Source organism: Helianthus annuus, chromosome 15 (genome assembly GCF_002127325.2).
Source record: "Helianthus annuus cultivar XRQ/B chromosome 15, HanXRQr2.0-SUNRISE, whole genome shotgun sequence".
NCBI classification, from domain to species: domain Eukaryota; kingdom Viridiplantae; phylum Streptophyta; class Magnoliopsida; order Asterales; family Asteraceae; genus Helianthus; species Helianthus annuus.
In genome coordinates, this window is record NC_035447.2 from 151,134,123 (window position 1) to 151,155,848 (window position 21,726).

Below are 21,726 nucleotides of genomic sequence, written 5' to 3' on the forward strand. Positions count from 1 at the left end.
TCCACACGACCCCGAGCATGTCCCCGATTTGGACCCTATTCATTTTGGTCAGCCTGATGTTGCACCTGTTAACCCTAAGCCGATTCCTGCTCATGACCATGTCCCGTTTGGATTACCTGATATCGCACCTCTTATTCTTGACCCAGTTCCTGTACCTGTTGATCTTCCGGTTGTTGAGCCATTTATTCCTCCACCCACACCCGCTGATGTTGCTCCTCTCCCTCCCGTAGAGTCTGATGTCCACCGTACAGATTTACCAATAACTTTCTTATAGGACATCCCTGCACCCCGTCCAGGGGAAGGTACTTCGGGCCAGCACCCGAATTATGATCCTTTTGCTTTGGCAGCTTTTCCTCAGATTCCTCAGACTGCACCGTTTGCTCCCTTCACTTCTTCACTGCTTGACGAGCCACTTCGATGGTTCCCACCTTACTCTATGCCGATCTCAGACCCCTATCATCCCTCCCATTTTGTAGGCTACACACGGGATGAGTTACTTTTATCGCTTCAGCTACAGTTTGAGGTATTGAGTCGTAGAGTTTTGGAGCTTGAGCTGACTCCACGTCCCATATCGTGTCCCTGTCAATCTACTTTTGTTCCCCCACATCCATCACCGTCTCCTTTTGCACATCCACCTGCTGCTCTCACGCCTTTTCAAGGTTTTGATGCTCATTTCCTTACCATCGAGCAGCAGATCAGTTACTTACTTCGCCGTGTATACGAGCTCGAGGAGGAGCTTGCGCATGTTCGTAGCTTGCTTTTCTTCCCTCCTCCTCCACCTCCACCATCAGCATAGTTGGTTTTTGGTTTTATGCAGATTGCATTGCTTTTGGTGAGAGCACCACTATTGAGCCGAGATTGTGAAGCCTTTTGAAGACCACTTTTTGACCATGTGATTTTTGTATATTGACAGACTTATTGGACAAGGGTAGTGTGACCTTGTGTCCCTTTTGATGTGATACACTTTGTAAAAAATGTAACTGTGGTCAGTAATTAATGAAAGCTCAATCGTCATGTTCTCACTAAACACATTGTTGGGTTACAAATTTATACTATGATTGTGTTGTTGCATGATTGTTTGATATGATGATTGTTTATATATATATATATACATACGAACTCTAGACAATTACTTATTTACTTAACGAATAAGACCTGACCTATCAAATCTTCTTATTAGAAGGAGAATGCCTCCTCGAAGGAACAATCAACTGCCCACGACCGAGGCAGAATTACAAGAGCGCATCTCACAGGCCATCGCACAGCACGAGGCCCTTCGCTCCAAACACAACGGAGGTACTTCAGGGAATAACCCACCTAACGGTAATGTTTAAGTCACCTAAGACACATTACAATACGTTTGGACATTTCCAAGTGTGCTTTGCTAATGCTTTCTGTGAATGATGTTGCTTGTGTACAGTTTGTACCTATAAGTAGTTTTTGGACTGCAAGCCTCTGAATTTCGATGTCACCAGGGGTGTCGTAGCTTTTGTGAGATGGGTTGAGAAGACGGATTCTATTCTGCGGATGAGTAAATGTGCTCTAGAGCATCAGGTCACATACATTTCTGGACTGTTTCTAGATGGGGCTCTGTCATGGTGGAACCTTCAGGTTCAAACTTTGGGTGAGGCTGCGGTATATGCGTTGTCGTGGGATGAATTGAAAAATCTGACGCGAAAGAAGTATTGTTCCCTAGCCGAAATCCAAAAGTTGGAAACTGAATTCTGGAATCTGAAAATGGAAGGTCCTAAAGTAGCTGAGTATGTGCAGAGATTTCATGATTTGTCTCGCATGGTTCCTTACTTGGTAGAACCGGAGTTTAAGAGGATAGAAAGTTTCATCTGGGGTTTGGCACCTCAGATTCTGAGCATGGTGACTGCTTCCAAGCCACAAACAATTACTGAGGCAATTGACTTGAGTGTGGCACTCACTGAAGAAGCGATCAGGTTGGGCAAGTTTCAGTTTCTGAAGTGAAGAAGAAAGAGACTCATGTAGAGTCGTCTGGGGAAAACAAAAGGAAATTTACAAATTTCAAGAAAGGTACTCGGGCGAACAACAACAATGCCAACAAGCGTAAAGATACTCATCCGCCAGCTGAGGCACAGACTGGCGCTGCAGGTGCTGAAAACAAAGGAAAAGGATACATGGGGACTCTACCAAAATGTGATGTATGCCAGTTTCATCATGCCGGTCAGTGTAGGTACAGGAAGTCTGGTAACTGTGGAAGGAATGGTCATTCTAAGGAAACATGTTGGCTTGGAGCTGGTCATGGAAATGGTGGGCAAGGAGGAAATGGTAATGGCAACGGTAACCGTGGTGGGAATGGGAATCAGAATGGTAATCAGAACCGCGGTGGAAGTGGAAACCAGGCCGAAAATGGAAACCCGAACGAAAATGGAAACCGAGGAGGACACAACCACAACAATAATCAGGGTGGTACTGGAAATGGGCGCGGTCAAGGTTGTTTTGGTTGTGGTGAAATAGGGCATTTTAAGCGGGATTGCCCAAAGAATAACCAAGCTCGTGGAAGAGTGTTTAACATTGGAGCTAGGGAAGCATGCCAGGATCCGAACGTGGTTACTGGTACGTTCCCTATTAATCAACATTTTGCATCTGTGCTATTTGATATTGGTGCCGATTATAGCTTCGTATCTCTAGAGTTTAAGAATATACTTGGTTTAGTAGCAAAAAAATTAGAAGTCCCGTACTCGATAGAACTAGCTAATGGAAAGCTAGTAGAAGCCATGAAGTGATTAGAGGTTGTATTATAGAGCTTGGAGAGCGTGAGTTTTTGATAGATCTTCTGCCAGTTGAGTTAGGAAGCTTCGACGCTGTTGTTGGGATGGATTGGTTGTCGAGTAACCGTACTAAGATTGTGAGCCATGAGAAGATTATCCACATCCCGATGGCGGAAGAAGAGACGATTGTGATTCACGGGGAGAAATATGATACGCCTCTGCGGATTATTAGTTGCTGGAAAGCATGGAAGTTCCTACGTAAAGGATGTGTTGCCTTCTTAGCTCATGTCATTGATATAGAGGCCGGAGAACCAAAGCTCGAAGATATCCCTGTGGTAAGGGAATATCCTGAAGTCTTCATCGAAGACTTGCCAGGATTACCTCCTCAACGACAAGTCAAGTTCCACATTGACTTGGTTCCAGGGGCCGCACCAGTAGCCAAGGCACTTTATCGACTTGCGCCTTCAGAGATGCAAGAGTTATCAACGTAGCTTCAGGAGTTGTTGGATAAGGGATTCATAAGGCCGAGCTTCTCACCTTGGGGAGCTCTAGTGTTTTTCATCAAGAAGAATGACGGTAGTTTTCGAATGTGTATCGACTACCGGGAGCTGAACAAGTTAACCATCAAGAATCGGTATCCATTGCTGAGGATTGATGATTTATTCGACCAACTTCAGGGATCAAGCTACTATTCCAAGATTGATCTTCGATGAAGTTATCACCAGCTGCAGATTCAAGAAGAAAGTACACCGAAGACTGCCTTCAGAACTCGTTATGGACATTACGAGTTTCTAGTGATGCCGTTTGCGTTGACAAATGCGCCGGCAGTGTTTATGGACTTGATGAACCGGGTTTGCAAGCTATATCTCGATAAATTCGTGATCGTATTTATTGATGATATTTTGATCTATTCGGGGACATAGGAAGACCATGAGCAACACCTCAGAGCCATCCTAGAGCTGCTAAAGAAGGAGAAGCTCTACGCTAAGTTCTCTAAGTGCGATTTTTGGATACGCGAAGTACAGTTTCTCGGTCACGTGGTAAATGAGAATGATATTCATGTGGATCCCACCAAGATTGAGGCAATCAAGAACTGGGAAACTCCAAAGACGCCAACCGAGATTCGACAGTTTTTGGGCTTAGCAGGGTATTATTGTAGATTCATAGAGGATTTCTCCAACATAGCTCAACCGTTGACCTCCCTCACTCAGAAGGATAAGAAGTACGAATGGGGAGACAAGCAAGAAGAAGCATTTCAGCTGCTTAAGAATAAGCTATGCGATGCACCTATATTATCCCTACCCGAAGGCACCGACGACTTCGTGGTATATTGCAAAGCTTCGCGTCAGGGATTGGGTAATGCAACGCCAAAAGGTTATCGCTTACGCTTCTCGCTAAATGAAGGTCCATGAGAAGAACTATACCACGCATGATTTGGAATTAGGCGCAGTGGTGTTTGCATTAAAGATCTGGCGACATTATCTGTATGGTATTCGATGTAATATTTTTACAGATCACAAGAGCCTTCAGCACATAGTCGATCAGAAAGAGCTTAATATGAGACAGCGACGATGGATTGAGTTGTTAAATGGTTATGACTGTGAAATCAAGTATCATCCCGGAAAGGCGAATGTGGTGGCAGACGCCTTAAGCCGAAAGGAAAGGATCAAGCCCATAAGGGTTAGGGCTTTAGAGATGATTATTCAGAAAGATCTCACATTGCGTATGCGTGTTGCACAAAGGGAAGCTCTTAAGAAAGAGAACATTAAGGCTGAATATCTCGGAGGAATGGAGAAGAAGTTGGTACCCAACGAGGAAGGAACCTTGTATTTCATGGGATGCATTTGGGTTCCGCTTTTTGGTGGTATTAGAGAGGTTATTTTCGATGAAGCTCATAAATCGAGGTACTCGATCCATCCAAGATCGGACAAGATGTACCAATATCTGAAGGATTACTTTTGGTGGCCAAGACTTAAGATTGACGTTGCCATGTACGTGGGAAAGTGCTTAACTTGCGCCAAGGTAAAAGCCGAGTATCAGAAACCCTCAGGTCTTCTGTAACAGCCAGAAATACCCATGTGGAAGTAGGAGCAGATTTCGATGGACTTCATCAAAAAGTTACCCAGGACTCCCAGAGGTTGACAAAGTCTGCGCTTCTTGCCAATTAGAGAGAAGGATAACACTGGTAAGCTAGCTGAGCTTTACCTCAGAGAGATAGTGGCACGACTTGGAGTGCCTATCTCGATTATATCGGACAGAGATGGACAGTTTGTGTCAAGGATTTGGCAATCCTTTCAAGAAGCTTTTGGTTCTCAGTTGAATCTGAGTACAGCTTTTCACCCGCAGACGGACGAACAGAGCGAGAGAACTATTCAGACGCTAGAAGATATGCTACTTGCTTGTGTAATGGATATGGGTGGCAGTTGGGATACTCATTTGACTCTGGTTGAGTTTTCCTATAACAACAGCTACCATACAAGCATCTAAGCTGCACCGTTCGAAGCCCTCTATGGCCATAAGTGCCGCTCGCCGTTATGCTGGGCAGATGCAGGTGATAGACAGATGGTTGGTCCCGAACTGGTCCAAGAAACAACTGATTAGATCACGCAGATCCGAGAGCGTATCAAGGCGGCTCGTGATCGACAGAAGAGTTACGCGGATCAAAGACGAAAACCCTTGGAATTTGAAGTGGGTGATATGGTTTTGTTAAAAGTTTCACCTTGGAAAGGTGTAGCACGCTTTGGGAAGCGTGGTAAGTTAAACCCACGTTATATCGGGCCATTCAGGATTCTAGAAAGGGATGGTACAGTAGCCTATAAGTTGGAGCTACCAGTGGAACTACATGGTGTTCATGATACATTTCATGTATCTAACTTGAAGAAAAGTCCAACACAAGAGACAATAATCATCCCTGCGGATGAAGTGTTTATAGTGATACGCTCCACTTCACTGAAGAACCCGTTGAGGTTACAGATTGGAAGGTTAATGTTGGGATTGAACCCTATCAGAGGAAAGATAATGTAAAGCCAAAACTGGATCAGCTCAGTGGATTCAGAATAAGCAGATGCTGATATACATATCTCTCCCCTTGAAAGTGATTACAACAACTGATGACCTCCTATCTGCTGATCTTACTAACTGCTGACCAATAACTGCTGCTCAATTAAAGATCTGATGAAGACTCAAGTCCTGCTGATTCAATCTACTGCCTTGAGTCAAGCACTGCTGATCCGGATAAGTGCTGCTGGGTTCACAGCAGTAGAAGGTTGCAGCAGTTGTTCTAAAGTCTGTTTGTAATAGAATGTATTAGCAGTAGTTTAACACAAGCAGTATTTGTATAGATCAGAGGTTAGAGTTTGTTAGGAGGTTAGAGGTCACTTTCATGGTGATGTCAGCTGAGATACCTCAGTGGTTTGATTTGCCTATAAATGGAGCAGTACTCTGTACTGTTACACCCGATGGTCTTGAGTGAGTTCTTCTCCTTAATTCAATCCTTTCATCTTGTGCAATCAACCTTGGGTTATCAGGCTGAGGGGGAGCTTAGTGTTGTAAGGATACTTGTAATCTTTTGATTTTGATTGAAATCATTCGACTCAAAGTAAAACAAGTGTTTTGCATACTATTCTCCTTTCTGAAATTGTGTTTACAAAGTTTGTATCCATTTCCGCTGCACTTTATATCATTTCATATATTCTGAATGTTCAATTTATACAAACAAACACAATCATGAGAGCCTCAGATCCTAACAATTGGTATCAGAGCTTGGACAGTCAAATTTGATCTAACAATCAATTTGACATAACAGTTCAGCTAATAATTCATTGATACTAAGGTTGGTCGTATTTTAGTTGAAAAAAACAGAGCAACGAGAAATCATGTTCAAAATGATGGATCAGATACTCTGTAAAACAACCAAGATGTCATATGACACACAAACTTCACATAACAAGTGATATCATGCATAAAACACCTATAGTGCTCAGATCTGAAAATATGTCTGATAACTATGGTATAATCTATTTAGTTTACAAATTGATTTCAATTGTTTCTATGAAGGTTGTGATGTTTTTATCATGACTGCTTCTAAAGTGTTTGCCTCATGTTAACAAAAATCTATGTTCGAATGATAACATTAGTGTTTTTGTTAGAATAAAAAGAGGGAAATTAAAACTTTAGCTATTTAGATCTTATGTATTGAAAAACAGGTTGAGGTTTCTCTAAAAGGACCAAAATCAACTATGTTAAGAATACATTAAGAAAATCAACAGTTAAAATATCCAGATCATGAGTAATGTGGAATTTGGCATAAGCAAGTGCAAAAATGTCCAAATCTCAAAACGTTGCTGAAAATGATTTCGGATTGAGTATTCTTTCCTTGAAAACCTTCCAGTAAAAAGTTTCAATACTTTTCTATGGAAAGGGCAAAAAGGGAAAGAAGAAAAATTACAAAAACTCAAAAGTGTGTTTATCTCAAAACTTTTGAATTCAAAAGAAAAGAGTATAAACCCAAAACACTTAAGAGTCCACCGGTTAATCCTACAAAAGGAAAACCAAAAATAGATCTGCATTTTTGGTCAAACATAATGTCATCAATCATCCACGCACAATCATTGTTTCAGGGAAGTTCAGGTAACAAAAGTATCTCCAGATATCTTTCAATAAAGAGGAATGGGCCAAATTTTTCAGAAATTATTCACATGGTAATAAGGTTCACAAAGAACTTTCAAAACCCCTGTGAACTGGCTCCTCATGGTAACAATCAACTGACAAGGAAATGGTACCAAACAGTTGTTACAGGACTTTGGTTCAAACCACTGACCATTGTCCTAAGCTTGAGAATGAAATGATCTTGACCTTATTCGAAGTTACTTTAACTCTTGAGACACACCAGATCTAATTGATTTTGTTATCAGAAAAATTTTACTCCTTTTTCTTTGTAAAGTTTTCTCCAAATAAAACAGGATATATTATTCTTTATTTTTTCCTTAAGAATGATATACTTTGCACTTTTACTTGTTTTTGATAGTAAAAGTTCAATCACCTGTTGGGATATAGAATCCTTTTATTTTTGCATAGGGTGATATATTCCTTGATAATGAATCAAAAGGAGATGGTGAAATAGTTAGGATCATTTCAAACTCAAGTTTTCTTTACATATCAAAGTTGATTGTTAACAAATTTCAAACATCTGGTTGCTCATGTTTTACACTAAGTTCTCAAAAGGAATATTAAAACACAAAATGGGTGATCAAAGCTAAATGTGATGATCATCTGGGATAGTCAACCACTGTCAAAATCTATAGAAGTGTTCAGAACTTGAAATAGATAAGTGGTAAAACCTGAATGCAAGGGCCAGGAAATTTTCTACATTAAAAATCCCTGTTGATATGATTAATTCTGATAAATTAGCATCTAAAATGTGTTTGTCAAGAATTTGATTCTGCATGTAACTCACAATCACCTTCAACAGATGTTGGACATGATACTAAAATCATTTCCATCATCAGAGCAGCAGATGTACAAAACAGCTGTTAAAGTTCATCCACTAATGCACAAACAGTGTTTGACCAAAATCCTGTATCTCATTCATCCATCATCACTTGACATCAGACACCACTTTGTGGGGGATTACTATAAAAAGGTTTGATTTCATGTTAACATGTCCATCCTAAAGATCAGGTGGTAGATGTACAAACTTAAGAATTGGATTCATCTACTGTTGAAAAACTTGATCCCTATGATTGGTGTGCTAAACTTGGATTAAAGCAAGCTTTCTTGTGTTCCATGTGTATAAAGCAACAAAATGTTTTCAGAAAATCAAAAATCCATCCTTAAAAATAGCTTAAAAATGAAAATTTCATTAAAATCCTTAAAAGTCTGCCATAACCACTGATTGTTCAAAAGTCTGCTATACTTCAAAAAGTCTGCCCATTGCTGAAAGGCAACCTCTGTTCTCTCATTCCTTGATAACCCCCGTTGTTCAAAAGCAGTGTCTTATCCACTGATATGCTATCCACTGATAGTAAAAATCATCCACTGCCCCCTTTCCACTGCTTTCATCAGTTGCTTTCATCCAAAGTACTGTCCTCCATCTCCACCAGTGGTTGTCACGTGGGCAGTACATAGTGTCAGACTTTTTGTAACGGCTGCCATGTCAGCATTCACTATCTCTCCTATAAAACTCCCCACTCACCATCCAAACAGGGTTTTACTGTCGAATTGAATTCATAAAAATTCTCTTCTCAAAGCAGTTTTTCTTTCCATCTCTCACAAAATTTCTTCGATCAATCGTTTCAAAAATGACAAAATCGAGGTCATCTGCAAAACCCTCATCAAAATCATCGAAAACAGCCTCTCAAAAGGCAACTACCACTGAACTTCCATTCAAAAAATCTCACAATCTTCTGGGTCTTCTCACAAAACCAGGAACCACAGATGTTTTCGATGCCATTATCACCATCATGGCAAAATCAAAGTACAAAACTTTGCTCACCGCCGACGCACCCATCTACTTAGCAACCCAAAGGGAGTTTTGGAAGAATGCAACCCATGAAAAACAAGGAGACATTGTCACTGCAATCAAATCTTCCATAAAGGGTAAAGTTGTCCACATTACACCACAATCTATCTCCGAAGTCTTTCAACTCGATGACCAGGCAGGTAAAACTTCCTTCACCAAAAACGAGTTGCACATTGACTTCATTGAAAGAGAGTATGAAGCCACAATGATGATGAAATTAACTTTAGAAAAAGGTTATTTTCCTCCTGCACCAAGATTTTTATTTCATACCCTCCTAGTATGTGTTTCAAACAAAACCACTTCTTTCAATGAGATCCCTATAAAGATTCAAAATCTGGGATATGCGATTCTTCAAGAAGAAAATTATAACTATTCTAGGGAAATCTTTAAAGATTTGGTTAATAATGTTGAAAGCAAATCATTTTTACTGTTTCCAAGGTTTTTAAGCTATTATTTTCAAAAGAAATTCAGTAAGGATGATTTGCCTCTAATAAACCAAGGTGAAATAACTGCAATAAACTGTCTAACATCTGAAACATTTTCACGTATGTTAGCACCATGCAAAACACAAGTAGGGGTACCTGAGCAGACTTTAGCAGCTACCACTGCTCCTCAGGTATCTGCTGCTGAGCCTACTGCTCTAGGTGATCAAAGCAGCAGAACAACTGTTTTGAAACCCACACCTACCAAACCAAAAAGGCCATCCAAAAAGAAAAATCAAAAACCCTCCAAACCAATCAAAAAGGCAACTCTGGAAGATGAGATACCAGAGTTAATGCCTATGACAACACAAATATCACTAGAAACCACTGCTGCTTCTTCCTCACAGCAGTTGGTACAAATATCTCAACCCATAACCATAACTCCTCCTGCTTCTTCACAAAAAGGACAGGTTGTACACAAAGGGCCACCACATCATGATGCTCTGGATACACTTGTCTCTATCATCCACAGCTCAATGCCCGGAGCAACCCCGCCTTCTAAACTCACCATCACACCCTCAATTCCACCAAAAACACAACTACTGTTGGATGCAATTGACTTGAACCAGGCACTATCCAGTCCTTCTCAATCACCTGTCAATGAGAATATACCTCAACAAATGACTGAGCCTGCTGTATCATCCATTGCTAACCCACCAACAACGCCTGAGGAGGTTACACCCATTGAGTTACAAGTAACTCTTTGTGGTAATCCAAGTGAAGCAGCCACTACAACTGTTGAACCTACAGGTTTACAGTTGGGCAGTGGTTTCATTAATAAGACTTCCTTGGAGGCAATTCCTTACATAGCACATCTGCCAACCACCAGTGGATTTATATATCCAACTGGCATCATCAAAAGGTTGTCAAGTGTTGAAGGAAGAAGACCCAAGTACCAAGAAAAAGGGGCATCAGTGGTTAGTGTTTGGAATAAATTCCCTACATCTGCCACTGATAAAACCACTATTAGTGGGAAATCAGATGATCCCATTAAATTGGGTGATGATTTAAAGTACCAGAAATTGACGGATCGTGTTGAAAAACTTGATAACTCTGTTGCAGAGCTGAAAGATATGCTCCAACAGTTGCTACAAGTACAAAAGGTACAATCAACTGCTGTTCCACCTCAAGCACCTGCTCTACAACAAGCACCTGCTACAAATGAGCTCTGGAATCTCTTTCAACCTTATCTCCATCATCAGGCACAATTAGCAGATCAGCAACATGAAAAACATGTTCAACAGCTGAGAAATGCTATGGAGTCTAGGTTCAAAGACACTCAGGCTGATCTAAAGGCTCTCAAAACTCAGATCCTGCACTCCACTGGCACTGCTCCTCCACCAGTATTTTTCATTGATCACCTCCCTGAAGATAATGCCAAAAAGGGGGAGAAAATTCAAGAATGGAGAAGTAAGGGAATAACTGATGGTCTTTACCTTGCACCAGAAAATTCAAATATGACCAAGCAGATCCCTTTGCCAGATGGTAGTAAGAAAATTAATGAGACTACAAATGCACTTGCAGAAGCACTTGCTTGTGTAAAAAGGGATAGAGAGGCCAAAAAGAAAGCCAAGGTGGATTATCCGGATCAGGGTACTTCAGGGTCAAGAGATGATGAAAATCTCTTTGATGAAAAGAAGAAGCCTACTAGAAAAGTAAGGCTACCCAAATCCATTCCGGTCAGATGTTCAAAGTCTGCTCAAAAACCACCAACCAAAACAGCTGTTGTAACTTCTGTTGTATCCACTACTATTGGTACCTCAGTAGTTTCAACATCTGCTCCCACTTCAGCACACACCACCTCAACACACACAACATCCACTGCTTTACCACCATCACCACCTAAATTACAATCACCTCCTGTCAAAAGGCAGAAGACAGCAGCTGTTAAACATCTGCTGTAAAGACAACAGTGGTTGGAACACCAGTTGTTTAAAAAACTGTTAGTCTATCACAATCCACTGCCACTACAACCACCTTTCCACCCCAAACATCTTCAAAACCTTTAGCTCTTGTCAATATACCAAAACCAGTTCCACTTTCTTCTGTTCCTATGCACAAACCTTTACCTCCTGCAGGTGTTCAATTCCCTCTTGAACTAGAAGCTGTCAGAGAAGAGATAAAATCCTTCTATACTGAGGATGACCCTGCCAAAAGGAGTTTGCCTTCAATCAAAGGATATCCCTGGCCCAAAAATATTGAAGAATATTTGAAGATAAAGGCCAAGCAAGTAGAGAATATCAAGATACTACCAATATCTGCTCACACAAGTCAGTTCCCTAGAACGTTTTGCTAAAAATGTCAGTCAACAAATTTCGGAAAGAGCAGTTGAAACTCTAAAGAAAGACTACATTGAAAGCATTATGATCTACAAGAAATACAAAGGAGAGAGATACATGTACAAAGAGTGGACTGTTCCAGAGCTTGAAGCTGAATCAGCCAGAATTCAAGTTATGATAAATAGGAAAGTCACTCACACTCCTCCTGATTAGGCAAAGTTCAAAAAGAATGTACCTGAAAAGCAGTTGGAACTAAAAAGAATGAAAGAAGAATTGGTTGTTGCTGAATTTGGTACCAAAAGACAAGTTGCTAGATGGAAAGAAGATTTGGTCAGGTCAACCTACAAAAGGTTGGAGGAATTAAGGAAGAAAGATCAAAAAATTCCTCAAAAACCTGACTACCCTGAAGCAGCGGTTTCAAAAGGACCATCAAAGCTGCAAACCAGGAGAGCCACTGCTCCAGCTGGTACTGCCATCTACAAAAGAAGGACACAAAGCCAGTTTGGAGCTGAAACTGTTCAAGAAATTCTTGCTGGAAATGCTGTCTTAAAAGAAGGCTTGTTAAGAACGTTAAAAGAAGAACTTGAACAGGAAAACTCTGCTACCACTGCTCAGTCAGTGATGAACCGGCCAGCCTCACCAAATACTTATGCAAATAAGCATCTCCCAAGAAACCCACCAAGCTCAAAAATACAAAAGTGGGCAACTGACAAACAGACCCGCGTATTGACTTTGCTCAGGTCTGGTGGAGAAGTGAAGATAATATCAAGGGAACAAGCTCTTGGCCTGAGTCTTGAAGATTTGCAGGATCTCCTTGATCTTCCACTTAGCAGGGATGATGAAGATACAGATGCCCTTAACTTTGAATTGCAATTTAAAGGCCAGATAAGGGAGCTGTTGACGAGGCAATAAAATATCCACAATAATGAAGAGTTTTGGCATTATCTGTTCCAGGGGGAGATTGTTGGGATTGAACCCTATCAGAGGAACAGATAATGTAAAGCCAAAACTGGATCAGCTCAGTGGATTCAGAATAAGCAGATGCTGATATACATATCTCTCCCCTTGAAAGTGATTACAACAACTGATGACCTCCTATCTGCTGATCTTACTAACTGCTGACCAGTAACTGCTGCTCAATTAAAGATTTGATGAAGACTCAAGTCCTGCTGATTCAATCTACTGCCTTGAGTCAAGCACTGCTGATCCGGATAAGTGCTGCTGGGTTCACAGCAGTAGAAGGTTGCAGCAGTTGTTCTAAAGTCTGTTTGTAATAGAATGTATTAGCAGTAGTTTAACACAAGCAGTATTTGTATAGATCAGAGGTTAGAGTTTGTTAGGAGGTTAGAGGTCACTTTCATGGTGATGTCAGCTGAGATACCTCAGTTGTTTGATTTGCCTATAAATGGAGCAGTACTCTGTACTGTTACACCCGATGGTCTTGAGTGAGTTCTTCTCCTCAATTCAATCCTTTCATCTTGTGCAATCAACCTTGGGTTATCAGGCTGAGGGGGAGCTTAGTGTTGTAAGCATACTTGTAATCTTTTGATTTTGATTGAAATCATTCGACTCAAAGTAAAACAAGTGTTTTGCATACTATTCTCCTTTCTGAAATTGTGTTTACAAAGTTTGTATCCATTTCCGCTGCACTTTATATCATTTCATATATTCTGAATGTTCAATTTATACAAACAAACACAATCATGAGAGCCTCAGATCCTAACAGTTAACAAGACTCGGAGGAGTAGTGTCAAACTTGTCAAGGTTCGATGGAATGCACGTCACGGCCCAGAGTTTACATGGGAGCGTGAAGACCGTATGAAATCAAAATATCCAAACTTGTTCCCTAACTCCCCTGCAGCTAATAGCGCAACTTAAAATTTCGAGACGAAATTTTCTTAACAGGGGGAGAATGTGACAATTGTCAAAAATTTCAAGTATCCGTACAATAATTAGACAATGATTAGTGCTTAATGACTGTGCTGATTTAACATTTATGACATGAATGCTTTCTGATTATTGTTATCATACATACATGTGCATCATATATTGCAAAATGTCATATCATTAATGCATGCAACACTTATTGGTTCAAATGATGCACGAAACAAAGTTAGCACAGTTATCAGACAAATCAGAAAAATGCTGACGGAGTTCAGTACATAGACAGACATGGTATTGAGACATAGAATGAGCCAGAAACCAAGAGTTATACTAGTATAGTGTGTAGGAAAGTATGGATCATAAAACTGCCTTCTTAGAGATAGTTTAAGTGCCTAAAACTCACATAAACTGCTGAATTCAGCAAAAATCAGCTTTTAGACAACTTAATGTTATGCAGAATTATGGTTAAATGGTCCAGAATGCTTTCCTAAGTGTCGGGAATCACAACTGTCACAAAAGGTAACATAAAGCACACTAAAATGCGTAGTTTAGCACCTTAACGAACCGGTAACTAATCGAACAACCATACACTACCCAAAACACCAAATTTTCACTAGAAGCATTATTTTATCATTTCCGCGCTAGTTATGGTCCCCGAACATCATAACACACTATATAACATCATAACAACTTATAACCTAACTAAACCATTAGATTTCAACTAACAAAACAAACGTACCATTGAAACATAACCAAGATCCCCCCCTCTATTCACGGTCACCAAGACGTGGCCCCCTCTTGATTTTATTTGATTATTATAATTGATCTTGTCTACAACTTTGGAGAACATAAGAACCATTGGACTTCATATTGTTGGAAGTTATAAACACTAACCACTAGATCACCATTCTCATTTCACAAACCACATTTCACCCAACATACTCTCTCCCTCTCCTTCTCTATCTTCGGCCGAGAACCACCAAGCATACCACCACCACTTTCATTTCACTTTCATCCATTCTCAAGTCATACAAAGGTGTAAGGAGCTTGTTTAAGGAGCTTGGAGCCTTTGGATATTGAAGGACCTCTTTCAAGTGCTATTAACCACCACATTCATCAACATATTCATCTTGTGTTCATCCCTAGCCTTGTGCTAGTAGTAAGACCTTCATAATCTCATTTTACATCTTGTTTAGTTGGTTAAAAGATGATACAAGTAAATAATCATGAAGAACACTAATGATCAAGAACATAATCCTTAACATAAGACTAAAAATCACCATGAATCATGTTGTTTAAGTGTTATTATGCTTCTTGATTGTTGACTGTTTGTGTTAATGATGTTAAACATCATATGAACTTGCTAGATGGTGATTAAAGACATAACTAGCAAGATAAGAGGATGATCTTATGAAAGATCAAGATGATCATCTTTATGTGAAAGCATGAACTTGAAGTATGAAATGTTTTCTTGAAAAATGATGATCAAAGTGTAAAATAAATCATGTAAGTGGGTGATTTCAAAACTAGTTTTCTCAAGAAACCAAGTTAAAATACAAGATTTACATAAACTTGGTTCTTAAAGAAACTAACCACATTTTTAGTGGTTAATCAAGTGTAGAAACATGTATTTAACAAGAAAAATTCAAGAAGAAATATTTTTAGGAAATTATTTTACAAGTTGTAAACATCTAAAATCTTCAAGAATGATTTTTTAAATAAACAACCATATTTTAGAGGGTAACTAAGCTTACTAAACATACTACCATGTCACTATAAATTTTTATAGATTTTCAAGTTCATGAAGTTGTGTAAATAGCTTGATTTTGGCACTTGGTAAGTATTGTTTGATTTGTTGTTGATTGTGATGATTTATAAAAGAAAATGATATCCTTTGACAGCATGGAAACCTCCATTTTTAAGGGGAAACTATGGCAAAATTTTTCTAGAAATTAAACACTTAGAAAAATATTTTTAACAACTATTTACAAGTATATTTTAACCATGATTTTTCATGTAAAGTTTGCCATAATTTTTGTTACAAAAATTACAAAATATTGGAGGTTGGTTTTTGGAATATAAAAGTAACTAAATATGTATTTAGGAAAGTATTTATTTAGATGTCACCATGTGTGTGATTACTTGTATATAATGTGTATTAGTTATATTATTTTAGGACTTGAAATAATATAACTCTCCAAAATACCAAAAATTACAATACAAAATATTACCAAAATTCTAAGAAATTAAATATACAATTTATACCAAAAAATTGGAGAAACCGAACAAGGAATATAACTCACATAAATATTCCGGAATTAAATCCATAAGTATATTTTGGTAAACGGTATTTCGGTAACCAAGAGAACAAAAATATGATTTTTATAATGGTTACAAAAATATATCATATATTTGACAAGACGGAAATATATTATTTTTGGGTAAAGAAAAACATATGTGTTTTCTTAAACTACTAGAAAAATATATTATTTTTGGGGAAATATATATTTTCTTAAAAAGAACTTAGAATATAATATTTTTGGGTGAAAAATGGATTTATAAATATTTTCTAAGGTAATCTTGAAAATGTATTATTTTTGAGATTTATATGAAAATATAACCATTTTTGCTAAGAAGAAGTATAAATAAATTTCTATAAATGATTTCTTAAAAATATATTTTTAGTATATATATTTGTGAATTTTTATTAGAAATATTATTCTAGAAAAATTAATACAAAAATTAAGTATAAGAATACTTAATAAACAAAATAAGAATACGTATTCTCGTACGTATAAATACACCGGAATACGCCACCGATACTTGGCAAAAATATAAAAGTTTAAGAATACAAGTATGAATACACCCATCCTTGGGGATGTTATACAAGTGCAAATACATAAACTTGTCACGTTAAAATATATTATTTTAACTAATATTCCAAAATTTATAAATATACTTTAAGTTAAAATATTTATTATTTCAACAAATAATTATATGTTTTGGAAAAATATTAAGACACAAGGAAACGTAACTCAAAGATACTAATTAAGACTAAGAGTCAAGGCACTACCTATCTGTCTAATAAACCATAGTACGTTTATAGGTAGTCGTGTGAAAAAGTAGCCGTGTGAAAAAGTAGCCGCTTTGAGTTACATCGGATTCGAGACGCAAGACTGTGAGTTCATGTACCCCTTTTCTTTTAACTGTTTTCAATTTTATAACTTCGGGGGTGGAATACATGTTACAATTTTTTACAAACGTTTACAAATGGTATGGTTAGCTAAGGAATGAACTGTCAGATCATGTGAGTGGTGGGTACAACACTTAAGATCATTAATCCTCGTAGTAGGACCGAGGCACATGAGTGATAGATCTATTTAGGTGTTGCGAGCCCCACCCATGAGGACTGGGATATGGCCCATGAGGTGACTATGTCTTCCACCCGGAAGCCTGGTACAAAATCCTCTAGGATTGAGCCTTCCTGCATTACGTCACACATATTAATGGCCTTGCAAACCATTAATTGATCTGTTTCCTTGTTTGCTTTCATACCGGGATTTTACAAATACATACATACTTACAATGATCACAAAGTTTATTCGTGCACACATACAAAACACATGAACTCGCTCAACTTTTGTTGATGTTTTCAAACTACATGTATTTCAGGGAATTGAAATGGATCTGGCGGGCGTTGAAGGTTTACAAGTTGTGTCTTCCAAATAAATGATGTCATCCGATCTTTTGAAGGGTTTGGAGTGGATCTCTCATCCTAGATGAGACATACATTTCAAAGCCTTGTTTTATCGTTGTATCATGTCAAGTTCGTTATGGAACTTCAAACTATGGTTGTTATGTATTTCAAACTTGGAGTCTGTGTTTAAAACAATGTTGGTTGTAATGTTTTGAAACTTAATTTATGGATGAAAATCATGGTTTTACCATATAGTTGTTTGTTATGGTTGAATGCAAGGATATTAAGCAAGTCACACATAATCACGCTTCCGCAAAAGTCAGGGTGTGACACGAAGACCCAAAACGGTCCTCACAAGTGGTATCAGAGCTTGGAGACCGGTTTCAACGACTGATAACACAAGATACCAACAAAATCGAGCAGAATTTGATCAGATTTTATCATCTTTCTCATCACATCTCTTCTACTCCCATTCTTTCTACTTAAAACTCAAAATTGAAGCTGAATTCATGGACAAATTTTTCTGATTTTTTAGTATAACGTGCGGAAAAATGAACTAATCAATCCTTGAAAGAATCAGATCAAATTTCAAACTAATTCATTGAAAAGTCTTGAAAAAAAACCATGAATAAACAAATTGAGGTTCGAACATGTCACACTCCAACCGATGGCAGAAACATCAGGGCGCGGCACTAAGCGAATCAGATTGCTTAAGAGGTTCCAGAACACTAATTGTTTCGATAATTGATTAATCAATTTTCATGTAAATTGTCTAAAGTATCAACCACAGTTTACAACCACCAAATACCAAATAACATAAACGTTTAAACATTGTTCAATTTCCTGAATTAACTATGATGAGTTTCTAAGCATCATCCTAGCTTGTTTTCTTGAATCCCAGCTAGTGTCAACCTGCAACATGTATTAAAATACTATCAACAAAAAAATGTTGGCGAGCATACAAGTTTGAATTCGTAGCATAATAGTTTAAAAACTCATATCCAACATAAAAACATATAACAAGTTTCACTATGCCAGTTTATGCAGTCCAAGTGATAGCCCGAGTTTCCAATGTGTTAAGTGCCTTTCCCAAAGACTAACGGGAGGTTATATGTCTCATCCTAACAATACCCCAAAGACTAACGGGGAAGTGCATTACCCCTATAGCGCTACCATTGTTAAGACGGAACTACACACAAGGATTAAACGTTCATATAGCATAAAAGTCTCAAGTATCAAGTTTCAAGTTTCATGTTTAATGAGGATAGAGTATGTTTCAAATAAGTTTCAAGTATCAAGTGTCTTGATATATAGAATACATGTTGCATCCCAAAAGTGTTTAAAACAAAAAGGGATCGAGTATACTCATAGTGGGTGCTTAAACCAAACACTGCTAAGATTGGATCAAAGGGAGCACTGGATCAGCCTGCGTGCGGGGAACAGAGCATAAGTCCTCTAAGTGCTAACCCGGTCCGGAACAGAGTGTCGAACAGTGCGAAAATCGAGATAAAGTGTCTGGTAGAATACCTGAGCGGATGGTTATCAGGACGGATGGTCATCCGGTCGGATGACCATTCGAACGGATGGCCATTCGAACAGTGGGTGTTTGCGAACTGATAAAGTTTCAAATGTTGTGATCATAGTGTCTTGTAAAACAAACAAGTGTCATGGTAATCAGATCATCTGGACAAATGGTCATCCGATCGGATGGCCATTCGGACAGATGATCAGTGAGTGTAGTTTTGTGAAATTTTCTAATAACGGAGACGGTGTAATGACGCGTTAAACAACGGAAACGTACCTAACCCAGCTCGTTCGGTCGGCTGGGAACCACCCCTTCTCGAACCGACGAACTGTTTTTGGTGGTGTTTCATGTTTGGACCTGTCAATCGGACCGTTTTCCAATGAAATTCAGTTCTCAAGCCGGCTTTTGACTAAAGCAAGAGTCGAAAGTCTGTTTGAGTCCGATTCCACCACTGTTTTGTATGAGAGATGAAGAAAAACCCGAAAATTAGTTGTAAAACGTGATGTTAATCAGATCTAAGCCGGAAATAAGTGACATTCCATCAGATCTGAGGTAAGAGTGTGAGATTCCTTTAGATTTTGTACACAAGTTGTGAAAATTCCTTTAGATATGGGTCGATCTTGACTAAATGATGCTCCACCACAGTTTGTACAAACAACTGAGTGAAAACCATCTTCAAGAGACCCAAATCAGTTGGTTTTCATGAAAAAGTTGAAGTGTTCGTGTGATTTTGATGAAGAATATTGTGTACAAGAATCGGGGAAGAATACTTACGATTTGCCTTGAATCTTGCTTAAAATGACTAAGAGTGCGTGTGATCGATGGCAGAGTGTAAAGTGTGGAATGAAGGGTGAACAACCTTATTTATAGGTGATGTTGACAGGTTAAGTTGGTGGAGAGGTGCGAGGGGTCGGATGGCTATTCGGCCGAATGGTCATCCGATCGGATGGTCATCTGATCAGATGGTCATCCGATCGAATGTCCATTCGGACAGTCGAGACCCGTTTGCTAGTTTTCCAACTTTGGTTCATTTTGCGAACTAGATTAAGCGTTGCGTTGCGTATTATTATGAGTAACCATTACATGATAATATTATATAAATAACACAAAAGTTTCTGTGTTTCAAGTCTGCGTTTAAGTTAGTATCCCGTTCAATAAGTATCAAGTATCAAAGTCTCTCGTTCAATAAAGAATCAAAGTTTCTCGTTTAACCAAGTATCAAAGTTTCTCGTTCAATAAGTATCAAAGTTTAACAAGTGTCAAGTTTCAAGAGTCGAGTTTCAAAGTATCACTAGAGTTAAGTTTCACAAGAGTCTAGTATCACAAGAGTCAAGTCTCACAAGAGTCTAGTATCACAAGAGTCAAGTCTCACAAGAGTCTAGTATAGTTTCAAGATTCATGCATAATGTATCACAACAAGCATCATAGAGTAAAAGTCTCACATAGTTTAACACAGTTTAAGACTCAAACAAGTATCATTAAGTTTCACAAGGACGAGACTTGCCAAAAGATAAAGGTTTCGAAACGGAGGGCGTTATAGAACAAAAGGGCCATTCGTCCAAATTCGCTTTCGCACGAATTTGGCATTTCGAATGAAAGGGTAGTTAAAAGTCGTTTCAAGAAGATTTGTCACTCTCGCACGAAAGTCCCTTGGCACGAGAGAGCTTAAGTGTCACCTGTTATTCCAGCTTGATCCATTTGCACGAGAGACATTCCCTCTCGCACGAAAAGGGTAAATCTCGATTGTTTCAAAGTTGGTTTAATCGTTGGTTGTCTTTTACTGGTACTTTTTGGAGTAATTCAAAGTTTTGATCATGGATTCCGAGTTTTATATGCTTTTGCAACAATGCCTGATTGGGTGGCTCAGACTTTAAAGTCTGAAAATGAACATGGAACACAATCAAAACCACCTAAATTGATGAATATAGATGAATATAAAAAATGGGAAGAATGGTTTGCAAATTGGGTCCAAGCTTATCATATGGGATGTTGGTATGCAATCCCAATTGAATATGATAAACCAGTAGGGATTGATGCTCAAAAGAAATCAATAACGGAATATGATGAAGAGGAAAAATCAAAATTCAAGAATGAAAAGAAAATGATAAGTTTCTTACAACAATCAGTGAAAGACAGTATTTTGTCACTGTTACAACATAATGGAACTGCTTATTCAATCTGGAATGCACTGAAACATAAATATGAAGGAAATGAACAGATGATGAAAAGCAAGAGAGCGTTAATGAAAAAGGAATTTGAAAAGCTTACAAGTCTAAAAGGTGAAACAGTAAAACAACTGAAAGAAAGATTTTATTACTTGATTAAAGAATTGAGAATGTTAGGGATTGAAAAGAATCGAGAAGAGTTAATTGGTACATAAACTCGTAGATGCATTCCCAAATGAAAATGATTGTTCTACGTCTATTTTGATCATGAAAAATAGTCTAGAATACGAGACCATTGGTTTTAACAGATTAATTCAGAAACTAGAAGTACACGAGCTAGAATTAAGAAAAACAGGAAAAATACAAAATGAATAGCAAGATGTGAGTCTGTATTACAAAAGTGGTAGTTCATTAGATTTTCAGAGTAAAAAAGTGC